Consider the following 24,680-nt stretch of genomic DNA (forward strand, 5'->3'; position numbering starts at 1 on the left):
GTTGAAGGAATGAACATTACACCGAGGCCTGTACTCTGAAGCGGGATCGATTTGGAGGTGGAGGGTCCGTCATGGTCTGGGGCGATGTGTCACAGCATCATCGGACTGAGCTTGTTGTCACTGCAGGCAATCTCAACGCTGTGCGTTACAGGGAAGACATCCTCCTCCCTCATGTGGTACCCTTCCTGCACGCTCATCCTGACATGACCCTCCAGCATGACATTGTATAAACAGGACATTAATAATGTGAAAAATTACTATTACAATTTGAAATTTTTTTCAGAATTTCTTAAACAATTTCAGAGTGACATTTCATCCCATGCTTCCTGCAGCACTTGCCATTGATGTGGCTGTCTTGTTGGGCACTTCTCACACACCTTACAGTCTAGCTGATCCCACAATAGGTCAGTGGGGTTAAGATCCATAACACTCTTTACACTACTTATCTGTTGTCCAATGTCTGTGTTTCTTTGCCCACTCTAACCTTTTCTTTTTGTTTTTCGGTTTCAAAAGTGGCTTTTTTCTTTGCAATTCTTCCCATAAGTCCTACACCCCCGAGTCTTCTTTACTGTTGTACATGAAACTGGTGTTGAGCGGGTAGAATTCAATGAAGCTGTCAGCTGAGGACATGTGAGGCGTCTGTTTCTAAAACTAGATTCTAATGTACTTATCCTCTTGTTTAGTTGAACATCTGGCCATACACATCTCTTTGTCCTTGTTAGAGCCAGTTGTCCTTTGTCTTTGAAGACTGTAGTTTACACCTTTTTATGAAATCTACAGTTTTTTGGCAATTTCAAGCATTGTACAGCCTTCATTCCTCAAAACAATGATTGACTGATGAGTTCCTAGAGAAAGCTGTTTCCTTTTTGCCAGTTTTGACCTAATATGGACCTTAAGACATGCCAGTCTATTGCATACTGTGGCAATTCAAAAACAAACACAAAGACAATGTTAAGCTTCATTTAATGAACCAAATAGCTTTCAACTGTGTTTGATATAATGGCAAGTGATTTTCTAGTATCAAATTAGCAATTTAGCATGATTACTCAAGTATAAGGTGTTGGAGTGATGGCTGCTGGAAATGGGGCCTGTCTAGATTTGATCAAAAATGACTTTCAAATAGTGATGGTGCTGTTTTTTACATCAGAAATGTCCTGACTATACTTTGTGATCAGCTGAATGCCACTTTGGTGAATTAAAATACCAATTTCCTTCCGAAACAGCAAAATCTGTACATTATTCCAAACTTTTGGCCATCAGTGTATATATCGTGAAGGAGGGAACAAAACAGATTTATTCACACACATGATGTATTTTCCTGGACGAAATACCCGACCGGTAGAGAATGCACAGATGAAGTAGGTTCTTTGCCAGAGAGATGTTGCCCTTCACAACTGTTGTAAAGCCATCTTTCAAAAAGTTAAACACACATTTTAATTGTACTTAATTTTTTTCCAGTTTCATTTGAATGTTTTGTTAAAATAAATAAAAAATAAAGTTCAAAGTTTGAAATCAAGGTGTCTTGCTTTATTGTGTAGGCTTAACCCTAATCCTGCATAACGAAAATTACAACATTATTAAATAATATAACATAATTGAAAAGTTATTTTTTTGCAGTAATGACTGGTTGACTGTACATTATTACACAGGTTCTAATCAAATAAATAAATAAATAAATGAAGATAATTGTTTTAAGGAAAATGTGTTTAGTTATCTAAGAGACATTAGAATTATACACAAGAGGGGTGGGTGTGTGTGTGGGTGGCTAAGTAGGTAGGTAGGTCGGTCAGCAGACAGACAGACAGACAGACCAAAACTCATAAATGCCAACAAAACTCATTATCTTCTTTCATTTCATATGCAATCATTTACCTTCAGAGACTACTCTGCTGAAAGCAAAACTTCCTCAAATCCTTAGCATTCTCAGTCACTGGTCCTTTCCGCATCTAGTGGCCAAGAGTTTTTCACATATCCGCTTTCTGTTAGAATGTGAAACAGGAATGCAGTCTGCAGAGCAACTTAATGTGCGAGTCTGCAACTTAACAGTGATGTTCTGGGACTTCTTTCCCTTTCCTCCTTAACCCCCTCATTTCCACCCTCCCTTTCACTCTTCTCTCAGTGCAGGGCAAAGAAATTCCTGATCCAGCTAAACAATGCACACAGCCGAGTACGAGCCAAGCCCACATAGCACTGCCAGGACCCATTACCCCTCACCAGCCTCTCGTTGGCATGGCTGCATTTTGTGATGTAAACAGGATGCATTGCCGTGCAATGATATGAAAGCATATGCACGCAAGCAGAGATGCCGACTAGAGAGCGGGGAGTTCTGTTCAGAGCTCAAGGTAAAATTCCCCTCGTAGCCAATTCTGTGGCTTAAGGATTGTATTCTGAGTGAAAAGGTATTGTTTTTGCTCCCAACTGAACAAGCGCCTATTTTGCATCTATTTAATCATTCGGCTTAGACACTGTGATGCCTTGGTGACGCACAACGAGAAAGGTCAAAGAAACAAGAGAGTGTAACCTCTTTGGCAGCCTAGAAAAATAAGCTGAAGACAACAGTGACTTCTAAAAAAATCCTTGGTCTGGGATACGTTTTTATTACGGTGCTTGCAAGGCAGAACTGTATAGATATTCCCCTAACATTCTGTTTAGAGTTTGTTCTTTTCCCTAGCCTTAAGTATTAAAGTTATGCAATTAATTCAGACTCCATTTAAACTGTTTTATAGGTGATCGCAGCCTTTAGGTGTGCCATTTATTTCTGGTTATTGGTACACTTTACATTTAATAACAAATGTAAAAATTAAATGTTGAAAATTTCCCATTGATTTACATTGATAGGGCGGTCACGATTATAAAATTTGGCTGATGATAAAAAAATAAAAAAAACCGTGATGAAGATTAATCTGTTTTGGGGCTTTCACAATCATCTGACTGTTTTTGGGCTTTGATGATTATCAAGATTTATTGTCTGTTTTAGGGCTTTTACAATTAATTGTCATACAAAATGTCATCTGTACTTAAGGTGTATGTGTTCAAGTCATTTATTTATATTTAATTGGGATTCATCTAATAAAATAGGGATAGATGATTTTCTTTAAAGGAAATGACTTGAACAATCATATGTTAAATATCAAAATACTTCCAAATACTTAAAATATCTGTCTCTCTTTTTAGTCTTGGTCCAATTTTTTTTTATTTTCTCCCCTTTTCTCCCCAATTTGGCAAGCCCAATTCCCACTGCTTACTAGGTCCTCGTGGTGGCGCAGTTACTCACCTCAATTCTTGTCTCTGTCCATCATCCATATTGTCAATATTGTTGTGAGTGGGCAAAAATAAACAGTTCATCTGTGACAGCCACTCACTGGTCCAGTTTCGGACGATAAGCATGAATTTACCAGTTTGCGTGAGACCATGAGTGGTGGATGCAAAGTGGGTTGAACTGGACTCATGTTTGACACCACTGATTTAGTGCGCGGCTCAGCTCGAACAGTAGGTGGGGATATTTTACCATGATATGTGATGGTGGCTCAAGCTAAAAAGCCTCACAGCCTCTAAATATGCACGGAAAAACACTCTTTATATTCAAGAGAGCGATTGCTTCATTACTATTGGGAATGTAGACTTTTGATAGGTAATTTTACTAGGTATCACAAATACAAAAGACTTTGAGTGTTTTTGTGCTGCTGCGCTCGTTTGTGTGGACACGCATACACACACTGTACAGATGCGCATCTCAATTATAAGCACAATCTTTTTACCATCAATATATATTTAAACATTAGCTGCTGTATACATCTTTTCACATAAAACCCTGCATTTTCTTCATGTCAGTGTCTCTGTTATTTGATTTTAAAGTAACAGTTTTGGTCAGATTTTCAGCCAAGATTTTCTCCTTTTTTCTTCTCTTTAGGATGAAAACCGTAAATAGTATTTTCGGCCGAAAATTTTCACTAGCTGAAATTTCAGTGCATCCCTAATTTTAAGGCTCTCCAATCAAAACAACGAGTCCTTATTTCACATGAAGGAAGACCTTTAAGATTTTGTGTTTCTTCATTCTATCATCTCCACAGAAGTACTCATTAACAGTGTATGAATCTCATTAGCCAAGAACATTTGACATTATATGAATGCTAAATGAATGTAAAAACAGGAATGTCACAATCCTCATTTAAATTTTTGCGGGAGTTTGGCATGAACCTCCACAGATGGCACGTTCATCACATAGCTTGTGAAGCGGTTAGTCTTCAGACACTCTTCAGGAGCTGCTCTCAATGCGGTCCAAGGTGAGATGCTCAGAGTTCAACTGAATAAGACACACAAACTGTGTGTTCATGGTTTTATATATATTTGCTTAATTTCCTTATTTGGACAGTAAAATGTGATTAGAATTTGAAGTGCTCAATAATCACGGTTACCTCAAATAACAGCTGTACTTTGATCTAACCGCAGTTATTTGAAGTAACTGATTATTGTGCACTTCAAATTAGATAATTATTCACCGTCAGACCCTGAGCGTTTCATGGGAGCAGGACACCGTACTGGCACTTATACAAGCATAAATGAGCTACCCTGTGAATGCGCAATAACGTGGTAACATCTACTAATCATTTCAGCCCTGTTCATTACATAAAAAAAAAAAAAAGAAAATCACTTACCGCACCTTTAAAATCTTATTGCATATTGAATTGTGATTGTAGTATTGCATCTTGCATATATATATATATATATATATATATATATTTTACCATTTAAACCTGACTCACCTGGGAAATGTAAGAAAATGTACCACTGACTACATTGATAGTAGGGATGTGTGAGATAACTAATTTCACTGATGTTTAAACTAAAAATGTTGTAATCAACTAGGCGACTAGTCTAAAAATAAGAAATCATCAGAAAACATTAAAAACTTTGTGTATATGCGATTTGAAATAATCTATTATTTCAACAGCATAATCGGATTCTAAATGCCGCTGAAAACAGGGCATATACATATTTGCCTTGCCTTATGATAATTTAACATTAAACATGACAGATATTCAATGAATCAATGTTAGCCAATACAGGCATATTTAATGAACAACTGAATGAATAGGTAGGGCTTAAAACCTAAGCTTATGTAAACTTTTACACTTTTATTTTCCTGCCTTGCAAGTACTTGTATTTTATTCAGAAACTGCAAACCAAGCAGTATATGATGCGTTTTCTCAGTTTAGTGGTGCAAATATTATAATAATGATAATAAACAACTGTAGGTTTCCCTTTTAGCTGAATTGCATGCTCTGTAAGAACATAGTTCTGTTAGCCAGCCTGTAAATAGTTCCTCCTCAAACCCAATACTATATTTAGGCCAAAGCTCCTCACAGTCTAACAAAATATTTCAGTATGGAATTCTTTCTGTATTCTTTCAACTCCCATCAGGGATCACCTGGAGAGAGGAAATGGGGAACAGGATGCTCTATAACAGAGTCGAAACAGAGACTGGCATATGCATTGCAAAGAATATAGCTTAAAATGTAATCCATTTTAATTTCATTTTAACTAACAGGGCTGTAAACCTGTGAAGATTTCTAATCCATATACAGTATATAAGCTTACAGCTATATTTGGAATTGAATAGCTCTTGAATTAAAAAACAAACAAACACATAATGAGTCAAAAAGAGATGTTAGTTCACTCATCTCACTTGAAATGGAAGGTCAAGTCATGTGCATTGCATTGAAAGATACAGTGTATGACACAGCGCTCTGTTGTATACTGCAAATTTTGGCAAATGCAGTATGTCATTCGGGTTTTCTATTCATACAGATATGCGGGTGCTGTATACTGGTAATACATCGATATTTGATTAACCATTTTCCCCTGAGTTCACCCTGGGATACATAGCGAGCACAGAACCACAGATGAGCCCGAAACAGCATGCACTCCCCTTGGTTTTAAGCAGGCACGTAGTGCTAATTTAGACAGAAATAAAACAATAACTAAAGTGCTTGGGATGTTCATTGTTAAAGATATGGTGCTCTATTCCGTTGATGAAGATTTGGAATTTTGGCATTTGATTAAATCATTCTAGCTGCATAATGACATCCCTTCTATCCATTTTAACAGCAAGGTTACTCCTTCTATTGTGATGTACAGCTTCTGATTGTTGAATATGTTGAGTTGTGTTTGACATGCACTTTATGTTGATGAATGTAGCAAAATAATGCAGGTATTAAATTAAAATGTTGATTTAGTAATGAAAGTTTTTTTTTACTATTGAAATTTAAAAGTAACCCAACCAAATCTTACCAGAATTTGTCACAATAGTACTAGGTGGCTAATTCGTAGCAGAAGTTATACACCCACCTATGAGAGACGCTTCCCTCTACTCCTTTTATTTCATGATGTTGTGTATTTTCGTGTTTATCCAAAACTGTGTTTTCGTAACTTTAACCCCAAACCCCATTCCTAAGCCTAACTGATGAAGTCGGTTGAAATTCAGTCTTACATATGAAGTCATACGAAATCGCCACCTCGTAGTATAGTAATAAAATTAGGCTGAGACTATGTTGTGTAACCTCATAAGGCTTTTCTGTATAGTAAACTAAATGCATCTACAAAGATGAAGTTAACCTAATTTATATGGCTTAATTATTCTTACAGTGTGACTGAGTTAAGACTCCTTTCATTAGGCCCTTATAAGCTCAGTCATCTCTAGGAATTTCTAAAGGCAAATAAAACCAGTTATATTTTTTTACACTCAAAATATTTTAGCCAATCTTAAGGATTTACTTTTGATGCACTTGTCATTTGATGTTGATTAACAGAAAACGGCAGCACATAAACAGAGACAGAGAGGGAGAGAGAGAGTTGGCCAAATCTATGATCGCACCAATGCAAAAATGTCTGCAAAATGTGACAATTTAGTCATAGTCTGGAGCCCTGGAACCATGAGAAATCATTTATTTATTTTTTTCTCCCCTTTTCTCCCCAATTTGGAATGCCCAATTCCCAATGCGCTCTAGGTCCTCGTGGTGGCGTAGTGACTCGCCTCAATCTGGGTAGCAGAGGACAATTCTCAGTTGCTTCCGCATCTGAGACAGTCAATCCGCACATCTTATCACATGGCTTGTTGAGCACGTTACCGCGGAGACATAGTGCGTGTGGAGGCTTCCCGCTATTCTCCGTGGCATCCACGCACAACTCACCGCGTGCCCCACCGAGAGCGAGAACCACATTATAGCGACCACGAGAAGGTTACCCCATGTGACTCTACCCTCCCAAGCAACCGGGCCAATTTGGTTGCTTAGGAGACCTGGCTGGAGTCACTCAGCACGCCCTGGATTCGAACTCGCGACTCTACTCGTCTTTATTCGCTGAGCTACCCAGGCCCCCGAACCATGAGAAATTTTAACCAATACACCCCTAGTGTACAGTATACAATCTATATTCTACAGAAATAGTAGAATTCTATTCCGATCGTAGCCTCTCAGCAACAAAACTGTAGAATATCCCACTTTCCACTCACTCTTCCTTCTTGAGAGTTGCACTTTATGTTTTGAAATACCAAATCCCACCCATCAATATCACTCGATATCGAAGGGCTTTTGATAGATGAACCCACAACCCAGTCGCCTTGCAGTGCATGGATACAAGAGTGTTGGCACAGGCTGCGAGGTTGTGCACAAAGCCAAGGCTGTACATTCCACAGAGCTATTTTTTACGTAACTATAAATTGTATCCAAGAACCATCTCTATCTACTAATGGGATCCAGAGGTCTTTGTCTTACAAGATTTTGCTCCTCCAGAAAACCACCTCACAGTAGTTTATACTGCCAGCACCATAACAAAAAATGCAGAGCAAATGTAAACTAGTCAATTTACATTTGCTAAAATATGTTTTAAAAATCTGTCCAGTTAACCACTTTGGAATTAGGTCTAAAGGGACATTTAACAAACAAATGCAAAAGAACTTTGGGCATTTTAGTTGCTTTTTTGTTGTTTCAAACCAATTCAATACAAGACAAAAAAATGGATACACAATGAATCAAACTCCACAACTCTTATCCATATTTATGCTACTAAGGTTAAACAGAAAAGCTATTAAAATATCATAACACCCTCATTATCGTGAATAAAGTGACTATCTTGCGGAAATTATTAGTCAAATCAAAAGCCCAAATCAGCATGGTCATTATGATGCTGATTAATTTAATATCACCAACAAAATAATAATTGAATTACAGAATATATAGTAAATAATACATTTCCCAACCACAGTTATAATCTCAAAGACAATGCTGAACAACAAACTGTAATAAAGAATAGGACCCATCAGTGAACATGCAACAATTGCCAGGTCTACTGCAGGATAGCAGAGTGTTGGTAGAAACATCTCCAGTGCTTCAGGGCTTTATTTATTTTTACTTTTATCCCCTTTTCTCCCAATTTGGAATGTCCAATTCCCACTACTTAGTAGGTCCTCGTGGTGGCGCAGTTACTCACCTCAATCCGGGTGGCTGAGGACAAGTATCAGTTGCTTCCGCTTCTGAGACCGCCAATCCACGCATCTTATCACGTGGCTTGTTGTGCATGATACCGTGGAGATTCCGCATGTGGAGGCTCATGCTACTCTCCGCAATCAACGCACAACTTACCACACGCCCCATTGAGAGCTAGAACCACTAATTGCGACCATGAGGTGATTACCCCATGTGACTCTACCCTCCCTAGCAACCGGGCCAATATGGCTGCTTAGGAGACCTGGCTGGAGTCACTCAGCACACCCTGAATTCGAACTCGCAACTCCAGGGGTGATAGTCAGCGTCAATACCCGCTGAGCTACCCAGGCCCATTTCCCAGTATAACGAATTCGAACTCGTGACTATACTCGCTGAGCTACCCAGGCCCCCGCTTCAGGGCTTTTTACTAGGGCGCCCACTTTGGAGAAGCCATTTTAAGCAGGTCAAACTGCATCTGATGCAGGCTGCAAAGAAAGCTTGTATGGATGCCTGTGACACCGCATAAAAAAAAATCTCTCTCAACTGCAGCAGGCATGAACTCCTGAACCAAAGATTTAGCAAATTCACCCAGAAGCCAATAAACCCCCACATGGTGTACAGAGGGTTTCCAGATCCAACATGTGATGTGAATTAAGGGGAAAAATCCCACATATCCTGTCTGTGAGCTGCCAGCAAACCAACAGACATCCAGATGTCTGTTGGACATCTGGATGTCCAACAGACATTTAACTCCATTTAGCTCCATTCAGAATAGTCTAAACACCATCACCATGTTGCACCTGCTCTGAGCATACACACCCACTTTCACATACATTATTTATCTCAATTGAGCGATCTCATCGTTTGGACAGAAATGAATTAAAGTGGCCCGATCTTGATGGGTGCAAGGAAGAATTAAACCTATGTCCTGTACTTCTAAAACAAAACACTTGTCAGCTTGCACTGTAAGGTCTGCTTTTGGCCATGACACATAACGCAATTGCATTTTTATCAAGCCAAGCTGTAGCTAAATCAGGCACTGGCAAACATCACTATCTTAAGTCATTCATTAAATAAATCCACACATAGCTAGGCAAAGTCACTAGTTAAATAAGCCCTGGGCTTTCTAGGTCCAGGTACACATCATGAGTCAGGTAACTAGCAGTTTAAGCAATTGGGCCAAGCAGGCTCAGCCACACAGCCTTTTTCCATCGAAACTGTTCTCGTGCCAAGCCTGTGCTCCGCTGGTCGTAAACCGGCCGTGCTTTTCCACAGACCTGAGAGCCAAACGGTGACGTAACGAGTTACTGTATACGTGGTAGTTTCATGTGACTACCTCAAACAAACAAACATGGCGCATCACATAGCATTTGTATACAGCTTTTACTCTTGTTTTTGAGGACATATTTAAACATACAGATTAATGCAATCCATCATTATTACATTGCTCAACAAGATTGTCAGAGACGACAATTATATTGATGAACTATGGCTTAACTTGCTAAGTTCTGTAAACTGTTACAGTGGAATCATTATTAACATTGGTATAGCAGATGGTTCTATTTGGATTTTTGCCATAGCATATAATATTACTGATTGAGAATCCCACCGTTTTCCTTAACAGATAGCTGCGATCCTCCAAACTTAGTGAGTAGCTGGTCAAAAATCCCCTTACAGAACAAAATGCACAAAATAAGATGACAACAGTGAAAGAAAAGCTAACAAAATTGGCAAATATAACAACTTACTGAGATCAGCTGCAGAGGAAACCGGCGATTCACTGTTTATAACAAGTGTTACTGGCATTCAATGCCCGGTTAGTTAGCAGGCTGGTTGGTGTCAGAGTCCAAAATCATTTTGTGGGTTTTTATTGTTGATATAGAGCAAAGAAGTACTCTTTGCTGCAGATGGTAGCTACAGTTGTTGTTTAGGGAAACTTTATGATGGTGACGAAACATTATCCCGCCCTCCATCCCCTGATGTAATCGGTTCCTGCGTAGAGACCAGCAACTTCTTGCGGCCAGTGCGGAACCAGGTTTTCACCCCGGAACGGCCTTTTCTGCAGTGGAAATGCGTGGATCATTTTGAAAATTTGCACCGGCCCAGGACCCGCACCCGAACCATGCCGATGGAAAAGGGCTAATAGGGATTTAGTTCATTAGCATTATGCCATTCAGCCAAGCAGGCCAAGGCACACCTAGCTAGCATATGCTCTTTGGAGCACCAGCAGTACACAAATCTTGGTGGTAGATCTGCTTGTCTGGGGGGTTGGATTTTGTGTTATGCGTTTGTGCAGGTTCCCTGCTTTGTTGGGGGATTGTATTTGTCTAATTGAGCAGCAGCATGTCATTCATGCTTGATGCAGCATGTCTTGAATTTTTCTAATTGTGCAGCAGCAGCATGTACACATGCTTGACTCAGTATGTTCGTGTATGTTCTAACAGTAGCAAGTCTTCGTACTTGCTCTGCAGTAGCAGCGTAGCAGATCTAGTCTGGCAAAAACAATATCCTATCAATAGCCAACATTAAAATTTGAAGCCCAATTTGCATGCTTTCCAATTCACTCAGTTGGATTCTGTTTAACAATCTGGCATAATAGCTTTGGGATATAGCCTGTATCTCTCTCTCTCTCTCTCTCACACACACCGGATGAGCTGATGTGGTGCAGGAGATTGCAGTCCAAAGTAACAAAGGTTTTTGTACTTCAAGAATGAACAAAGTGACACTGATAAGCAGGTTAGTTTATGAAACTGGTGAAACTGTGCAAAGTGAACGATTAGAAATGGTGACTTTTATTATGCAGTTTCTCTATGTAGCCTTGAATAGGCTTTTCATTCAAGCTGTCAATCAACATACTTGTAACTGAAAATACACTATGTAGGATATGAAAGATACATGTTCACAACTGATCATCCAGTGATGTCTAGAGTAAATAGTCTTTGTCCTTTGATTATGATTTGGGTTGAATTTAATGGAGAACTATGCAACTTGCACTCCGTGGCACTGCAGAATTTTGACGCTGAGCATTGGTGGTGTGTGCGTACCTTTTGTAGAAAATAAATAATTATTTTCCATGTCGTCCATCAGACGCATCTGGTGTGCGACCCCCTTTAATTTACCCTGCCGCGTGAAGTGTGTGAAAAGACAAAGACTATTGAGCAACGAGCAGCCCTCTTATATATATATATATATATATATATATATACATACACACATACACTATATTGCCAAAAGTATTCGCTCATCTGCCTTTAGACGCATATGAACTTAAGTGACATCCCATTCTTAATCCATAGGGTTTAATATGACGTCGGCCCAGCCTTTGCAGCTATAACAGCTTCAACTCTTCTGGGAAGGCTTTCCACAAGGTTTAGGAGTGTGTTTATGGGAATTTTTGACCATTCTTCCAGAAGCGCATTTGTGAGGTCAGACACTGATGTTGGACGAGAAGGCCTGGCTCGCAGTCTTCGCTCTAATTCATCCCAAAGGTGCTCTATCGGGTTGAGGTCAGGGCTCTGTGCAGGCCAGTCAAGTTCTTCCACACCAAACTCGCTCATCCATGTCTTTATGGACCTTGCTTTGTGCACTGATGCGCAGTCATGTTGGAACAGGAAGGGGCCATCCCCAAACTGTTCCCACAAAGTTGGGAGCATGGAATTGTCCAAAATCTCTTGGTATGCTGAAGCATTCAGAGTTCCTTTCACTGGAACTAAGGGGCCAAGCCCAGCTCCTGAAAAACAACCCCACACCATAATCCCCCCCTCCACCAAACTTCACAGTTGGCACAATGCAGTCAGACAAGTACCGTTCTCCTGGCAACCGCCAAACCCAGACTCGTCAATCAGATTGCCAGATGGAGAAGCGTGATTCGTCACTCCAGAGAACGCGTCTCCACTGCTCTAGAGTCCAGTGGCGGCGTGCTTTACACCACTGCATCTGACGCTTTGCATTGCACTTGGTGATGTATGGCTTGGATGCAGCTGCTCGGCCATGGAAACCCATTCCATGAAGCTCTCTACGCACTGTTCTCGAGCTAATCTGAAGGCCACATGAACTTTGGAGGTCTGTAGCGATCGACTCTGCAGAAAGTTGGTGACCTCTGCGTACTATGCGCCTCAGCATCCGCTGACCCCACTCTGTCATTTTACGTGGCCAACCACTTCGTGGCTGAGTTGCTGTCATTCCCAATCACTTCCACTTTGTTATAATACCACTGACAGTTGACTGTGGAATATTTAGTAGCGAGGAAATTTCACGACTGGACTTGTTGCACAGGTGGCATCCTATCACAGTACCACGCTGCAATTCACTGAGCTCCTGAGAGCGGCCCATTCTTTCATAAATGTTTGTAGAAGCAGTCTGCATGCCTAGGTGCTTCATTTATACACCTGTGGCCATGGAAGTGATTTGAACACCTGAATTCAATTATTTGGATGGGTGAGCGAATACTTTTGGCAATATAGTGTGTATATATATATATATAAAAAATTATATACAGATATTGACTGTCTCAGAAGCGGAGGCAACTGAGACTTGTGCTCTGCCACCCGGACTGAGGTGAGTAACTGCACCACCATGAGGACCTAGTAAGTAGTGGGAATTAGGCATTCCAAATTGGGAGAAAAGGGGATTTACAGTAGCGGAAACACTGTAAGCAGCAATATAGATGGATATTAGCATCTTTTGCCTAAACACATTGCAGAAAACAAGAATGAAGCAAAGTGAAACTATCTTCATCTGTCTGATACAGTTGAAGTCAAAAGTTTACAAACACTTAGGCTGAAGTCATTAAAACTCATTTTTTCACTACTCCACAGATTTCATATTAGCAAACCATAGTCTACTTTGTGCATGACACGAGTAATTTTTCCAACAATTGTTTAGACAGATTGTTTCACTTTAAATTGACTAAATCACAATTCCAGTGCGTCAGAAGTTTACATTCACTTAGTTAACTGTGCCTTTAAGGAAAATTCCAGAAAATGATGTCAAGTCTTTAAGCAATTAGCCAATTAGCTTCTGATAGGCTAATTGGAGTCAATTGGAGGTGTACCTGTGGATTTATTTTAAGGCCTACCCGCCTCTTTGCTTGACATCATGGGAAAATCAAAAGAAACCAGCCAAGACCTCAGAAACAAAAATTATGGACCTCCACAAGACTGGTTCATCCTTGGGGGCAATTTCCAAATGCCTTAAGGTACCACGCTCATCTGTACAAACAATAGTACGCAAGTATAAACACCATGGGACCATGCAGCCATCATACCGCTCGGGAAGGAGACACATTCTGTCTCCTAGAGATGAACGTAGTATGGTGCAAAAAGTGCAAATCAATCCCTAAACAACAACAAAGGAACTTGTGAAGATGCTGGAGGAAACAGGTAGACAAGTATCTATATCCACAGTAGAATGAGTCCTATATCGACATAACCTGTAAGGCTGCTTAGCAATGAAGAATCCAATGCTCCAAATCCACCAAAAAAAGACAGACTACAGTTTGCAAGTGCACATGGGGACAAAGATCTTACTTTTTGGAGAAATTTCTTCAGGTCTGATAAAACAAACTGAACATTTTGGCCATAATGACCATCGTTATGTTTGGAGGAAAAAGGGTGAGGCTTGCAAGCCAAAGAACACCATCCCAACCGTGAAGCATGGGGGTGGCAGCATCATGTTGTGGGGGTGCTTTGCTGCAGGAGGGACTGGTGCATTTCACCAGAGATGGCACCATGAAGAAGGAAAATTATGTGGATATATTGAAGCAACATCTCAAGACATCAGCCAGGAAGTTAAAGCTCGGTCGCAAATGGGTCTTCCATGACCACAAGCATACCTCCAAAGTTGTGGCAAAATGGCTTAAGGACAACAAAGTCAAGGTATTCGAGTGGCCATCACAAAGCCCTGACCTCAATCCGATTTGTGGGCAGAACTGTAAAAGCATGTGCGAGCAAGGAGGCCTACAAACCTGAATCAGTTACACTAGTTCTGTCTGAAGGAATGGACCTAAATTCTAACAACTTACTGTGAGAAGCTTGTGGAAGGCTACCCAAAACGTTTGACCCAAGTTGAACAATTTAAAGGCAATGCTACCAAATACTAACAAAGTGTATGTAAACTTCTTAAATACTGGGAATGTGATGAAATAAATAAAAGCTGAAATAGATCATTCTCTCTACTATTATCCTGACATTTCACATTCTTAAAATAGTGATCCTCACTGACCTAAGACAGGCAATGTTTTCTATGATTAAATGTCAGGAGTTTAAATGTATTTGGCTAAGGTGTCTGTAAACTTCTGACTTAAACTGTACATGAATATCGATAATCATCAGGAAATTCTTCGATTATCGATACGTGAAAAAGGCCTAAAAGTTAGTGTACTACAGAAGATGTTTAGAGCTACCTTATAGATTTTATTTGAGTATTGACTTTTCCCCCTCACTGCTGCTCAATGGCCCTGCCACAGTGACTTCAGCTCTCCTGTCTATGGGTACCAAACTGGTTGCACTCACCCCTAAACAGATTACAGTTCAACTTGTTTTGACAGCTGACATAGGCCAATTAAACCCTGCATGCTGCGTTTTCACAGGCCTTGGCCAGGGCATTTTAAAGATGCACTTTAAAAAAAAAATGGTTTAGCTTTGCATTAATAATGATAAATCTGTCAGATCACTAAACACTATTTGAGGCCGAAGGACTTCAAAGGAACATAAAAATAGCAGACGAACTCTCATGTAATGATTCCTCAAGTGTGTGCTGTGATCAGTATTTAACCAGGCTCCAGTAACGTCAAAGTACCTTAATATAAAAGTGTTAAAACTGTTTAGGAAGTAGCTACTGTTTAAACCTGATCTTTCAAACATCTTAAAATGTTGACGACCCCAGTGCCATCCGAGGAGACTGTGCAAAACCACCAGTCCACTTTTCATAGAGAAAATAGTAAATTCACAGAAAAGAAAAAAAAAAAACAGCAAAACAAACCAGTAAGCCCTTTCTGAACAAAGAAAAACATGCTTTCTCCAAGAATGAAGAAGGGAAGAAAAAAACATGGGTCTGTTGATGAAAGATCTTTTCCAAGCAGTGTATGACATGATCAAATGAATTCTAAATCTGGATGTTCAAATTTCAGGCGGTCACATTCCTTTGGCAGCCTGACTTCGAACCGTCGAATACAGATTAAAGAAAACGCTTGCTCTGTTGGGTGCAAAATCAATCTGGCATAAAAATATCTAGGTAAACAGATGGAAAATAATAGATCTAGTCAAGTGATAATATGTCATTTACACTGAATTGGGGGGGGGGGCAGGCAGGCAATGAACAGATGAACAGAACAGACCCATGGGAAGCAGGAGAAACTGGAAAGTCTTCACACATTTGCGAGTGAGCCAGTCTGCTCTAACACCTTGGCAGGCGGACAATGCAAAACGAATTGTAAAACAGACCTTAGACAGAGGCGGAATCAATTACACAGTCTATGAAATCTGGCTGCTTTTACTCATATGTGTATGCTCTGAATGAAGGAAGTGTAAAGAGCAAAAGTAGAATTATTCATGCCTGTAAAGGAGTAACTTGCTGGTATCTGTAAAGACGTCTATCGGAATGCTGAATGATTCACTAACTGGATGGTTGCCAAAGAACCACTCATTGGCAAAACCTCTTGAACAGGATTTGATTCACTGTTTTTCATTATATTTGGAACAAACCTCAAAAGTGGATTTGATTGTGGTGGATTTGCCATGGATGGGGTTCATGTTTTGGCCTGAACTTGTCATTACAATAAATGTATGCATTTAGTAGACAATTTCATCCAAAGAAACTTGAAGTACAATCAAGGAATACATTTTTTATCAGTACATGTGTTTCCTGGGAATTGAACTCACAACATTGGCGTTGCTAGAAATATGCTCAACCAATTGAGACACAAACACATTTTAATGTGATTTGAAGAGGGTAAGCAGCATTTTTGTGAAAAGCATTATTATTTCTGACTCTAGGTCAGATGAATGAGCAGAAATCAGACCAAACTGCAGAAGGCTTCCACAATTCCCCTCCTCCTCTTTTTCCTCTGACCTGGTTCCAAAGAGGGTAAGGTCTCAGCCAGAATGAGGGAACTGAGCTTTCGAAACAGGAAGGAAAGAGGTGGAAAACAAAAAAGCTGACTTGACTTAAACCGCAGCATGTCCACTGTCCTGCTTCCGAAAGGGGTTTCGAGTGTTGACCCTGGGTGCATCTGTTAGCTAGTGACATAAAACCAATAATGGTGGTGATGATCGTAACTGACTTTTTCTGGGCCATCTTTCACAAAGGGAAAAGAAGTTTGACACTGTCCCCCCTGGGAGCTAAACACACAAAATATTTGCTATGAACATTTTCTGGAAGTATAGTGGCTCCATTAAGCCAATCTTCCAATACCAACCATAACCAGGGATTTCTTTAAATATCTAAAAATGTCTAGACATTTCAAAATGCATTTCTAAATCTGGTACATTAACTTATGCTAAGCAATATAGGTAATACTATCTGATCATTATTAAAAGGAATATTCCAGGTTCAATACAAGTTAAGCTAAATCGACTGCATCTGTGGTATAATGTTGATTACCAAAAAAAAAATTTGACTCAAAAAATCTAGATTAAAGTGAGGCAACACGCTCCAAAAAATTTGGGACAGTCGAGTTTTTACCACTGTGAAACATCATTTCTTTTAATAACACTTATTAAGCATTTGGGCACTGAAGACACAAGTTTGTTAAGTTTAGAAAGTGGAATTTCCCCCCAATAATCCATTATGTAGGTCTTTAGCTGCATAATTGTATGGGGTCTTCGTTTCCATATGGTGTGCTTCATAATGTGCCACACATTTTCATTTGGAGACAGGTCAGGACTGCAGGCAGGCCAATCTAGCACCCACACTCTCTGCTTACACAGCCATGCACTTGTAATCCGGGCAGTATTTGGTTTGAAGTTGTCCTGCTGGAAAATGCAGGGATGTCCCTGGAAAAGACAGTGCTGGATGGCAGAATATTTTGCTCCAAAATTTGTACATATCTGTCTGCATTCATGGTGTTCTCACAGATGTGCGAGTTACCCATGCCATGGGCACTGATACCCCCCTGGCCCATACAGACACTGGCTTTTGGACCTGATGCTAATAACAGCTTGGATGGCCCTTTTCCTCTTTGGCCTGGATAACACGATGGCTTTGTTTTTCAAAAACTTTTTGAAATGTGGACTCTTCAGACCAAAAAACACAATTCAACTGTTCTACTTTCCATCTTAGATGAGACTGAGCGCAGAGAAGTTGGCAGCGCTTCTGGACAGTGTTGATGTAGGGCTTCTGCTTTGCATAGTAATGTCTTAACTTGCATCTGTGGATGCAGCGGCGAGTGGTGTTCACTAACATAGGTTTACTAAAGTTATCCCAAGCCAATGTTCATGATATGCATTACAGATTAATGACTTTAAGACGCATTCAGAAATGGTTTTCGTCTTGACCTGTACGCACCAAGATTTGACCATATTCCTTAAATCTTTTAGCTATATTGTGCGTTGTAGAGGGTGAAATGCCCCAAATCCTTCCAATTTGTCTTTGGGGAACATTGTTCTCAAAGTGCTGGATTATTTGCTGAAGTATCTGTTTCTGGAGTTTTTGGAGGCTCCTTTTACAGTATACAGTATTATGACACAATTGCCTCATCTGTTTAACATCTCATGTTTCATATCGCCTTATTTCAACTCGTCAAATTGTTATTAGTCTTAAATTGCCCCGTCACAACTTTTTTGGAGCATGTTGCAATCATCTGATTTGAAATTACGGTACATTTTCAAAAAAAATATGAAATTCTCAAGGTAAAACATCATATAATGTTTAGTTGTAGTGCTTTCAACATAGCAAAGGGTGAATATAATTTACAAATCACTCCTTTTTGTTTTTTATTAGCATTTTTCATACTGTCCCAACTTTTTTGGAATTGGGGTTGTATAAAAGCACTTACATTGGTTGGCCTGGGTAGCTCAGCAAGTAAAGACGCTGACTACCACACCTGGAGTCGCAAGTTCGAATCCAGGGTGTGCTGAGTGACTCCAGTCAGGCTTTCTAAGCAACCAATTGGCCTGGTTGCTAGGGTGGGTAGAGTCACGTTGGGTTAACCTCCTCATGGTCGCTATAATGTGGTTCTCGCTCTCTGTGGGGCACGTGGTGAGTTGTGCGTGGATGCCGCAGAGAATAGTGTGAGCCTCCACACGCACTAGGTCTCCATGGTAATGCGCTCAACAAGCCACGTGATGAGATGCGCGGATTGACTGTCTCAGACGCGGAGGCAACTGAGATTCGTCCTCCGCCACCCGGATTGAGACAAGTCACTACGCCACCACGAGGACCTAGAGCGCATTGGGAATTGGGCATACCAAATTGGGAAGAAAAAAGGGAGAAAATCCCCCCCAAAAAACACTTACATTAATTCTTGTCATCATTTTTACGGTTGTTTTAGGGTTTAACGTTATGATGTCATGGCAATAAAGTTGTAAAATTGGATATATCTTTACACAGAAAAGGTTAGAGATTTGATCACATGAAATTATGTTAACACATACTTTGTTTACTTCTTGTGGCTATACTTTTGAAACAGTGACTATTTTAATGTTTACAGATTGACCCCATTCACTTCCATTGTAAGTGCCTCACTGTACCCCAAATATTTGCTTTTTTTTTTTTTAAGGAGGGAAATACCTAAATGAATTTATGTGGTAATCAACATTATGCCACAAATTCTGGCCATCGAGCTTAACTTGGTCCCTGTGCCTGAAAAAGTTGATAACCCCTACACTAGAATAAAAATAAGTAAATAACCTTAAACTTATTGTAAATAAATGTATATGACCGGCCATGTGGTCCTAACATCATAATAAAAACCCAACAGGTCTTTCTAAGCAATGCAAGAATGTTAAATGAGGTATCACACTTCATTTATTTTAAAATTCAAACAGCTGACATTTAAGACAAATCCACTTGTTTCAGAATTGGTTTAGGTATTTTTTTTTTAAATAATTTTTGTGTCCACTGCCAAAACTTCTTTGTCAGTGACATCACTGCCAGTTTAAAAACTAAATAATATACTGTAAAGTTGAGCTCTGTGCTCAAGCAGAGCACTCAAAGGCCAATGAGGAGGGGATCCAAAGGGGTCAACCTACATCCTGTCCCACCCCCTGAGGTGCTGGAATGGATCAGGGAGACAGTCAAAAGAGCTTTCAACTGGATAATGTCACTCAAATAGGGAGGTGTGTAAATGGATACGTCGAGTCCATCAACCCCTCCAGCATCTTTTGAGCAGGACAGAAACTGGGTCAGCGGCCATATGCAAATGAAGACCCTTAAGGGGAGAGGAGTGGCACAAGCTGTTTGACAGACAGGCCTTTTCCACCTCCATCATTATTGGGTAGATTACTTCTGAATTGTAATCTGGTACTGCTTACAAAATAGAAGAATAAAATTGCAGTCAATGACTCCCGGATTACATTTTAAGGTAGTCTAATCTGACTGCTTTTGTATTACTTGCCTAATAAGTATTACTTATTCTTGTCTATTTGATCTCCTGTGTTTTTGAGTAGGATAAGCTTGTACCTTTTTAACAACATTGCTTAAATGCATTAAAGAAATCTTAATTGATCAAAATATGAGAATTGATTTTTTGTGTTTCACTTGCTATTTATCTGTTTCTTAAAAAAGGCACCGGAAATGTTCAAATTTTGGCATTAAAAACGTAATCTATGTGTGGTAACAGATCAAAAGTGTTGTCACAAAAGCAGTAGTGCATTCATGTACATTTTTGAAGCACAGTACAAAAACAATTCACGAAACTAAGACTATGTCCACATTAATGCCGATTTCGTTTTCAAAACGCTCTGTCCACACTGCCGTTTTTCAAATGTTTTCCAAAAGTTGCAGTTCCACACTGAAACATCTGAAAATGCTTAAATCCCCTTACTGCGCATGTGAAAAACTTAAGCGTGGCCCTGTGTCATTTCCATATACGGTATAAAACGCAATTGTCCTTGTGTTGAGTGTGTGAGAAACCAACAAAAAACTAATTGCCAAGCAGCTTCTTTTTTTTAATGCTTTACTTTATATTCCGAGTGATGTTAAAAAGAAACTGGCCACTAAAATGATATCCTTCTCCATTACGAATATTCAGTGTAGCAGTATGGGAAGCATCGCCCACACAAAGGTCACTGCCAAATGAAGCAACTTCTTATTGGTAAACGCCGCAAATTCGTATGTCAAAGTTCACCAAACTTCAACTCCACACGAAATCTGCTAAAAAAAAGATCTTACACCAAATGCTCAAGAAAACATTAAACTAGGCACTGCCATGGGGTTATACTAAAAGGGCTGGGGGGAAAAATAGCATACCTCCCCTGCAAAATTGTAAGAAATGCAAAATAGCATAATGAGTAAAATACTGTCCACTAAAATGCCCCGTTGGCTTAACTGATCTGCTATGTATCCATGCTAATTTATAATTTGTAACCTTGGCTGGAACCTAGGCTAATTCAAAACCTAGCAAACGGACTACATAGACAGCATTTTGGGCATTATGAGTGCCTCCAAAGTTCAAATCGAAATGTTCCAACTTGCCTATGAAGCCCAAAATTTTTATTTGAATGTTCGAACATGCATTCGAAGCCCAAAAATTCGATTCGAACATTCGAACACACATACTCAGCCCAAAAACTCGATTCAAATGCTCGAACGCACATACGAAGACCAGAAATTTGATTCGAATGTTCCAAGGCGCATACATAGCCCAAAAATTCTATTTGAATGTTTGAACGCGCAAACGAAAGGCAAAATTCGATTTGACCGCGCAAGTGAAGCACAAAAACGCGATTTGAATTTTAGCATAGGCAAATGAAGCCCCAAATTCGATTCGAGCGTTCGAATACAAAAATGCAGACAAAAAAATAAAAATAATAATAAAAAATAATAATCCGAAAGCACAAATGAATCCCAAAATACGATCTGAACGCGCCTACGATCCCCCAAAAATGCTGTTTTAAGTAGGATAGGAAGCTCATTAGGTTTTGAAACAGTCTAAATCAGATGCAGTACGATGGACTGCTCTTCTCACATAGTGAGTGATAATTCCGCTCTCTCAAATGTGTTATTTCACTGTATTTGTTTTGACACGTTCGCAAAATTAATCACCAAACAGAACAACACTTACAATTTAGGTGTAAATAAAACAGGAGGCCGCTGTAGTTCAGAATACACTCCACAACAGAAATCCTGTTCTTAAAAACACACGTAAAACAAACACAAAACATCAAGAAAGCAACTGTATCATCTTACCCACTAAAACACTGTTTTACAATCTGAAATCTGTAGAGTTCAATAGAGCTAGTGTACAAACAAAGCTACTTACTCTGAATATGCGAACCCAGCGCACGTTCCCAATCCGTTCCGTTTTCCTCCTTTTATCCAAAAATATTCACTATTTACCCATTTCCATGGCCTTTAGTAGACAATGCATATCGGCATGCATCATCTCTGTCGACACCGATTCAGACACAGTCGGTGTGTTCATGTCCAGTGCCCAAAATCCCAGAGAAACGGGAACTAGCTGTGTATGTTGTTGAGTATGTGGTTGAATCAAAGAGATTGGAAAAAATCTGTCACAGCTATAATGTGTTTGTGAGAGAACAAAGAGCCACACAGCCGCCTAGTGTACAGAGAGCGGAATTACACATAGTGCTACCCATATTCCAAATGTACTTTATCACAGACGTTTCTGCTAAAAAAACAACAATAGTAAATTGTAAAAATCTAAGTATTGTTTATATGTATGTAATTACAGTAATTAGTACAGTACACAAATATATATTTATAACCAGTGCTGGGTAGATTACTTCAGATATGCAATCCGGTACTGATTACAAATTACATGACTAAAATTGCAATCAGTAACGTAATCTCTTGGATTATAAATTTTAGGTAATCTAATCGGATTACTTTTGGATTACCTCTTACCATACTCTTGTTTATTTGAAGTCACATGCATTTAAGCAGGATAATCTAGACTATTTTTATATAACGTTGCTTAAATGCATTGAAGAGAACAGTTTCACAGCTTTACATCAGCAGTGTTTAGTAACTTGCATAATTATTCATCATGAGAAATGGTCTAACGTAAATCAGGGGTAGGATGATTTAGAATGAAAAATGAAAAAGATTTTGAAAAGGAAGAATTAGGGGATCAATAAATTATGAAAATGTGCTGTCCTTGCCTGATTAATATGTAATAATGTAATCCATTCGAAAGTAATGGTAATCTGATTGAATATATTAAAAATGGAATTTAAACTAGCTACAAGTACATGGTTGTAATCTTATGTAATCAAAATTAAATGTAATCCGTTACTACCCAGCACTGTTTATAACTGTTTATTTATTGTATATCATTTGTAAGTTATTGCAACAACACAGGATAAAGGAAGACAGACAAATGCATTCAATGAGCATTCAAATTTAGATTTAACCCTATTGTAATCCTAACACTGTTCTACTCTTAACTGGATGAGATAATTACCCCTTGTATAATTAATATTTTATAATTATTTTAAAATGGTATGTACCAAAATTTGCAATACTGCATATCATAGTAACCAAAAAACCTTTATAATGGTAAACCTCTCAGGTTTCTTAATTGATTTTGTTAAACTGGAAACGTTTTGAAAGATTTACAGATGAATTGCAAACACAGTTTACACACGACAATCGTTATTGCTCATGACAAGATTAGCAAACTTATGACATGACATCCTCATGTTGTCATTCTGTATGGTCACATCTACAAATACTGTCTACCTACATGAAACTAATTAGGAAGAGTGAGTTTAACATTGATGGATGGATTGCTGTCACTTCTCAACTACTATTTATTTTCATCAGTGTAATGAAATGTAAAAACGTATTTACTGTAAAGTGCTTAATTTTGGATCCAAAAAGTGAACTAGACAAAGAATGCCTCTGTTAACTTAATCATCATTGAATCAAATTTTTTTATTTAGGGTCTGGGTTGGGTCATACTTAGCAGGCAATCGATATTTCTGGACAGACACATTTCTTTCTTTTAACACCAATATTGCACTATTACGTCAATCTACAATGGCAAAATTCCTTGCAAACAGAAGCTTCAACAAATCTCACAGGATATCAAAAAGAAATGAGCCAAAGCCATACTCAAGTTCTTTTATTTAGACAACCCAAATAAAAGGCACGTAAAACATTGCGCAATGTGTTTACATAATTCTTGACATACATTAAAAAAAAAAAAAACAGGAATGTTTTACCTTTATGCTAACCAAAAAAGCCTACTCTTCATATATACAAAATTACCAATGTTAATGTTCTAATACAAAAAGTCTTATAAAAGGTTATTTTACTTGTGTTTTTTCCTTGCATGTGTCTATCATAACTACCACATTCTCTGAGCTAAATGGTTTTGTACAAAGATATACATTCATTGGCCTTCGCATAGGTTTGCCAACTCATCATAAGGACACAAAAGAAAGGTCTGGACAAAGATTTTTAAATCTCCAATCCAAAACTGAAGTCTTTTTTTCCTTTCCCCCATTTAAACAAAAGTGTTCTTTATAAGATACTGACGCATAAGGAGTAAATTCATGTCAACAATACTTTATAGGATTAAAAAAAATAACAAATTCATTATTTCTCAAACATGACAACTTGATATTTCATATGCAAAATAGATTCTAAATCTCCACACACATTTGGTAAACAGTTAAACCGCAGTTGGCCGCCCAGGCAGTTTCCATTGCCGAGCGCTGCTAGCCTGGCAGAGAAGACTTGTGTTTCACTGTGGCATTTTCAGACATGCAGTTCAGGCACGGAAGTGATGCCATTGAGGAAGGACAGACAAAATCAAAATCAAAGTACAATTATAAACCTTATTTTCATTTTATGTAGTGTTTTTCAATCAATCACATTCCTCAAATTCCAGTTCTTGAAACTCAGTCAAAATAAGATACCTAAGGGGCCGTTCACACCCAATGCTTTATTGTGCTTGCATGTCTTTGACTGTTGCACTGTGTCTGTTTTTTCAGCATCTCGCATAGTATTGCCGCCTTTGAACTTTTAAAATACTTATCTTGTGACATTCTTTCAGCTTCTAGCTTTTTA

At 39.0% G+C, this 24,680-nt stretch overlaps 1 protein-coding gene across 3 annotated transcripts in view; it reads right to left on the reverse strand.

Moving 5' to 3' along the window:
- LOC127422207 (CUE domain-containing protein 1-like) overlaps nt 1–22,118 on the reverse strand; it is a 45,975-nt gene extending 23,857 nt beyond the window's left edge. For all 3 annotated transcript variants that reach the window (XM_051665540.1, XM_051665539.1, XM_051665538.1), the window contains exon 1: nt 21,904–22,118. The gene's annotated coding sequence lies outside the window, so the exon portion shown is untranslated. The remainder of the gene's footprint in view (nt 1–21,903) is intronic.
- Nucleotides 22,119–24,680: the final 2,562 nt, after the last annotated feature.

The sequence above is a fragment of the Myxocyprinus asiaticus genome, chromosome 31 (genome assembly GCF_019703515.2).
Source record: "Myxocyprinus asiaticus isolate MX2 ecotype Aquarium Trade chromosome 31, UBuf_Myxa_2, whole genome shotgun sequence".
NCBI lineage: Eukaryota > Metazoa > Chordata > Actinopteri > Cypriniformes > Catostomidae > Myxocyprinus > Myxocyprinus asiaticus.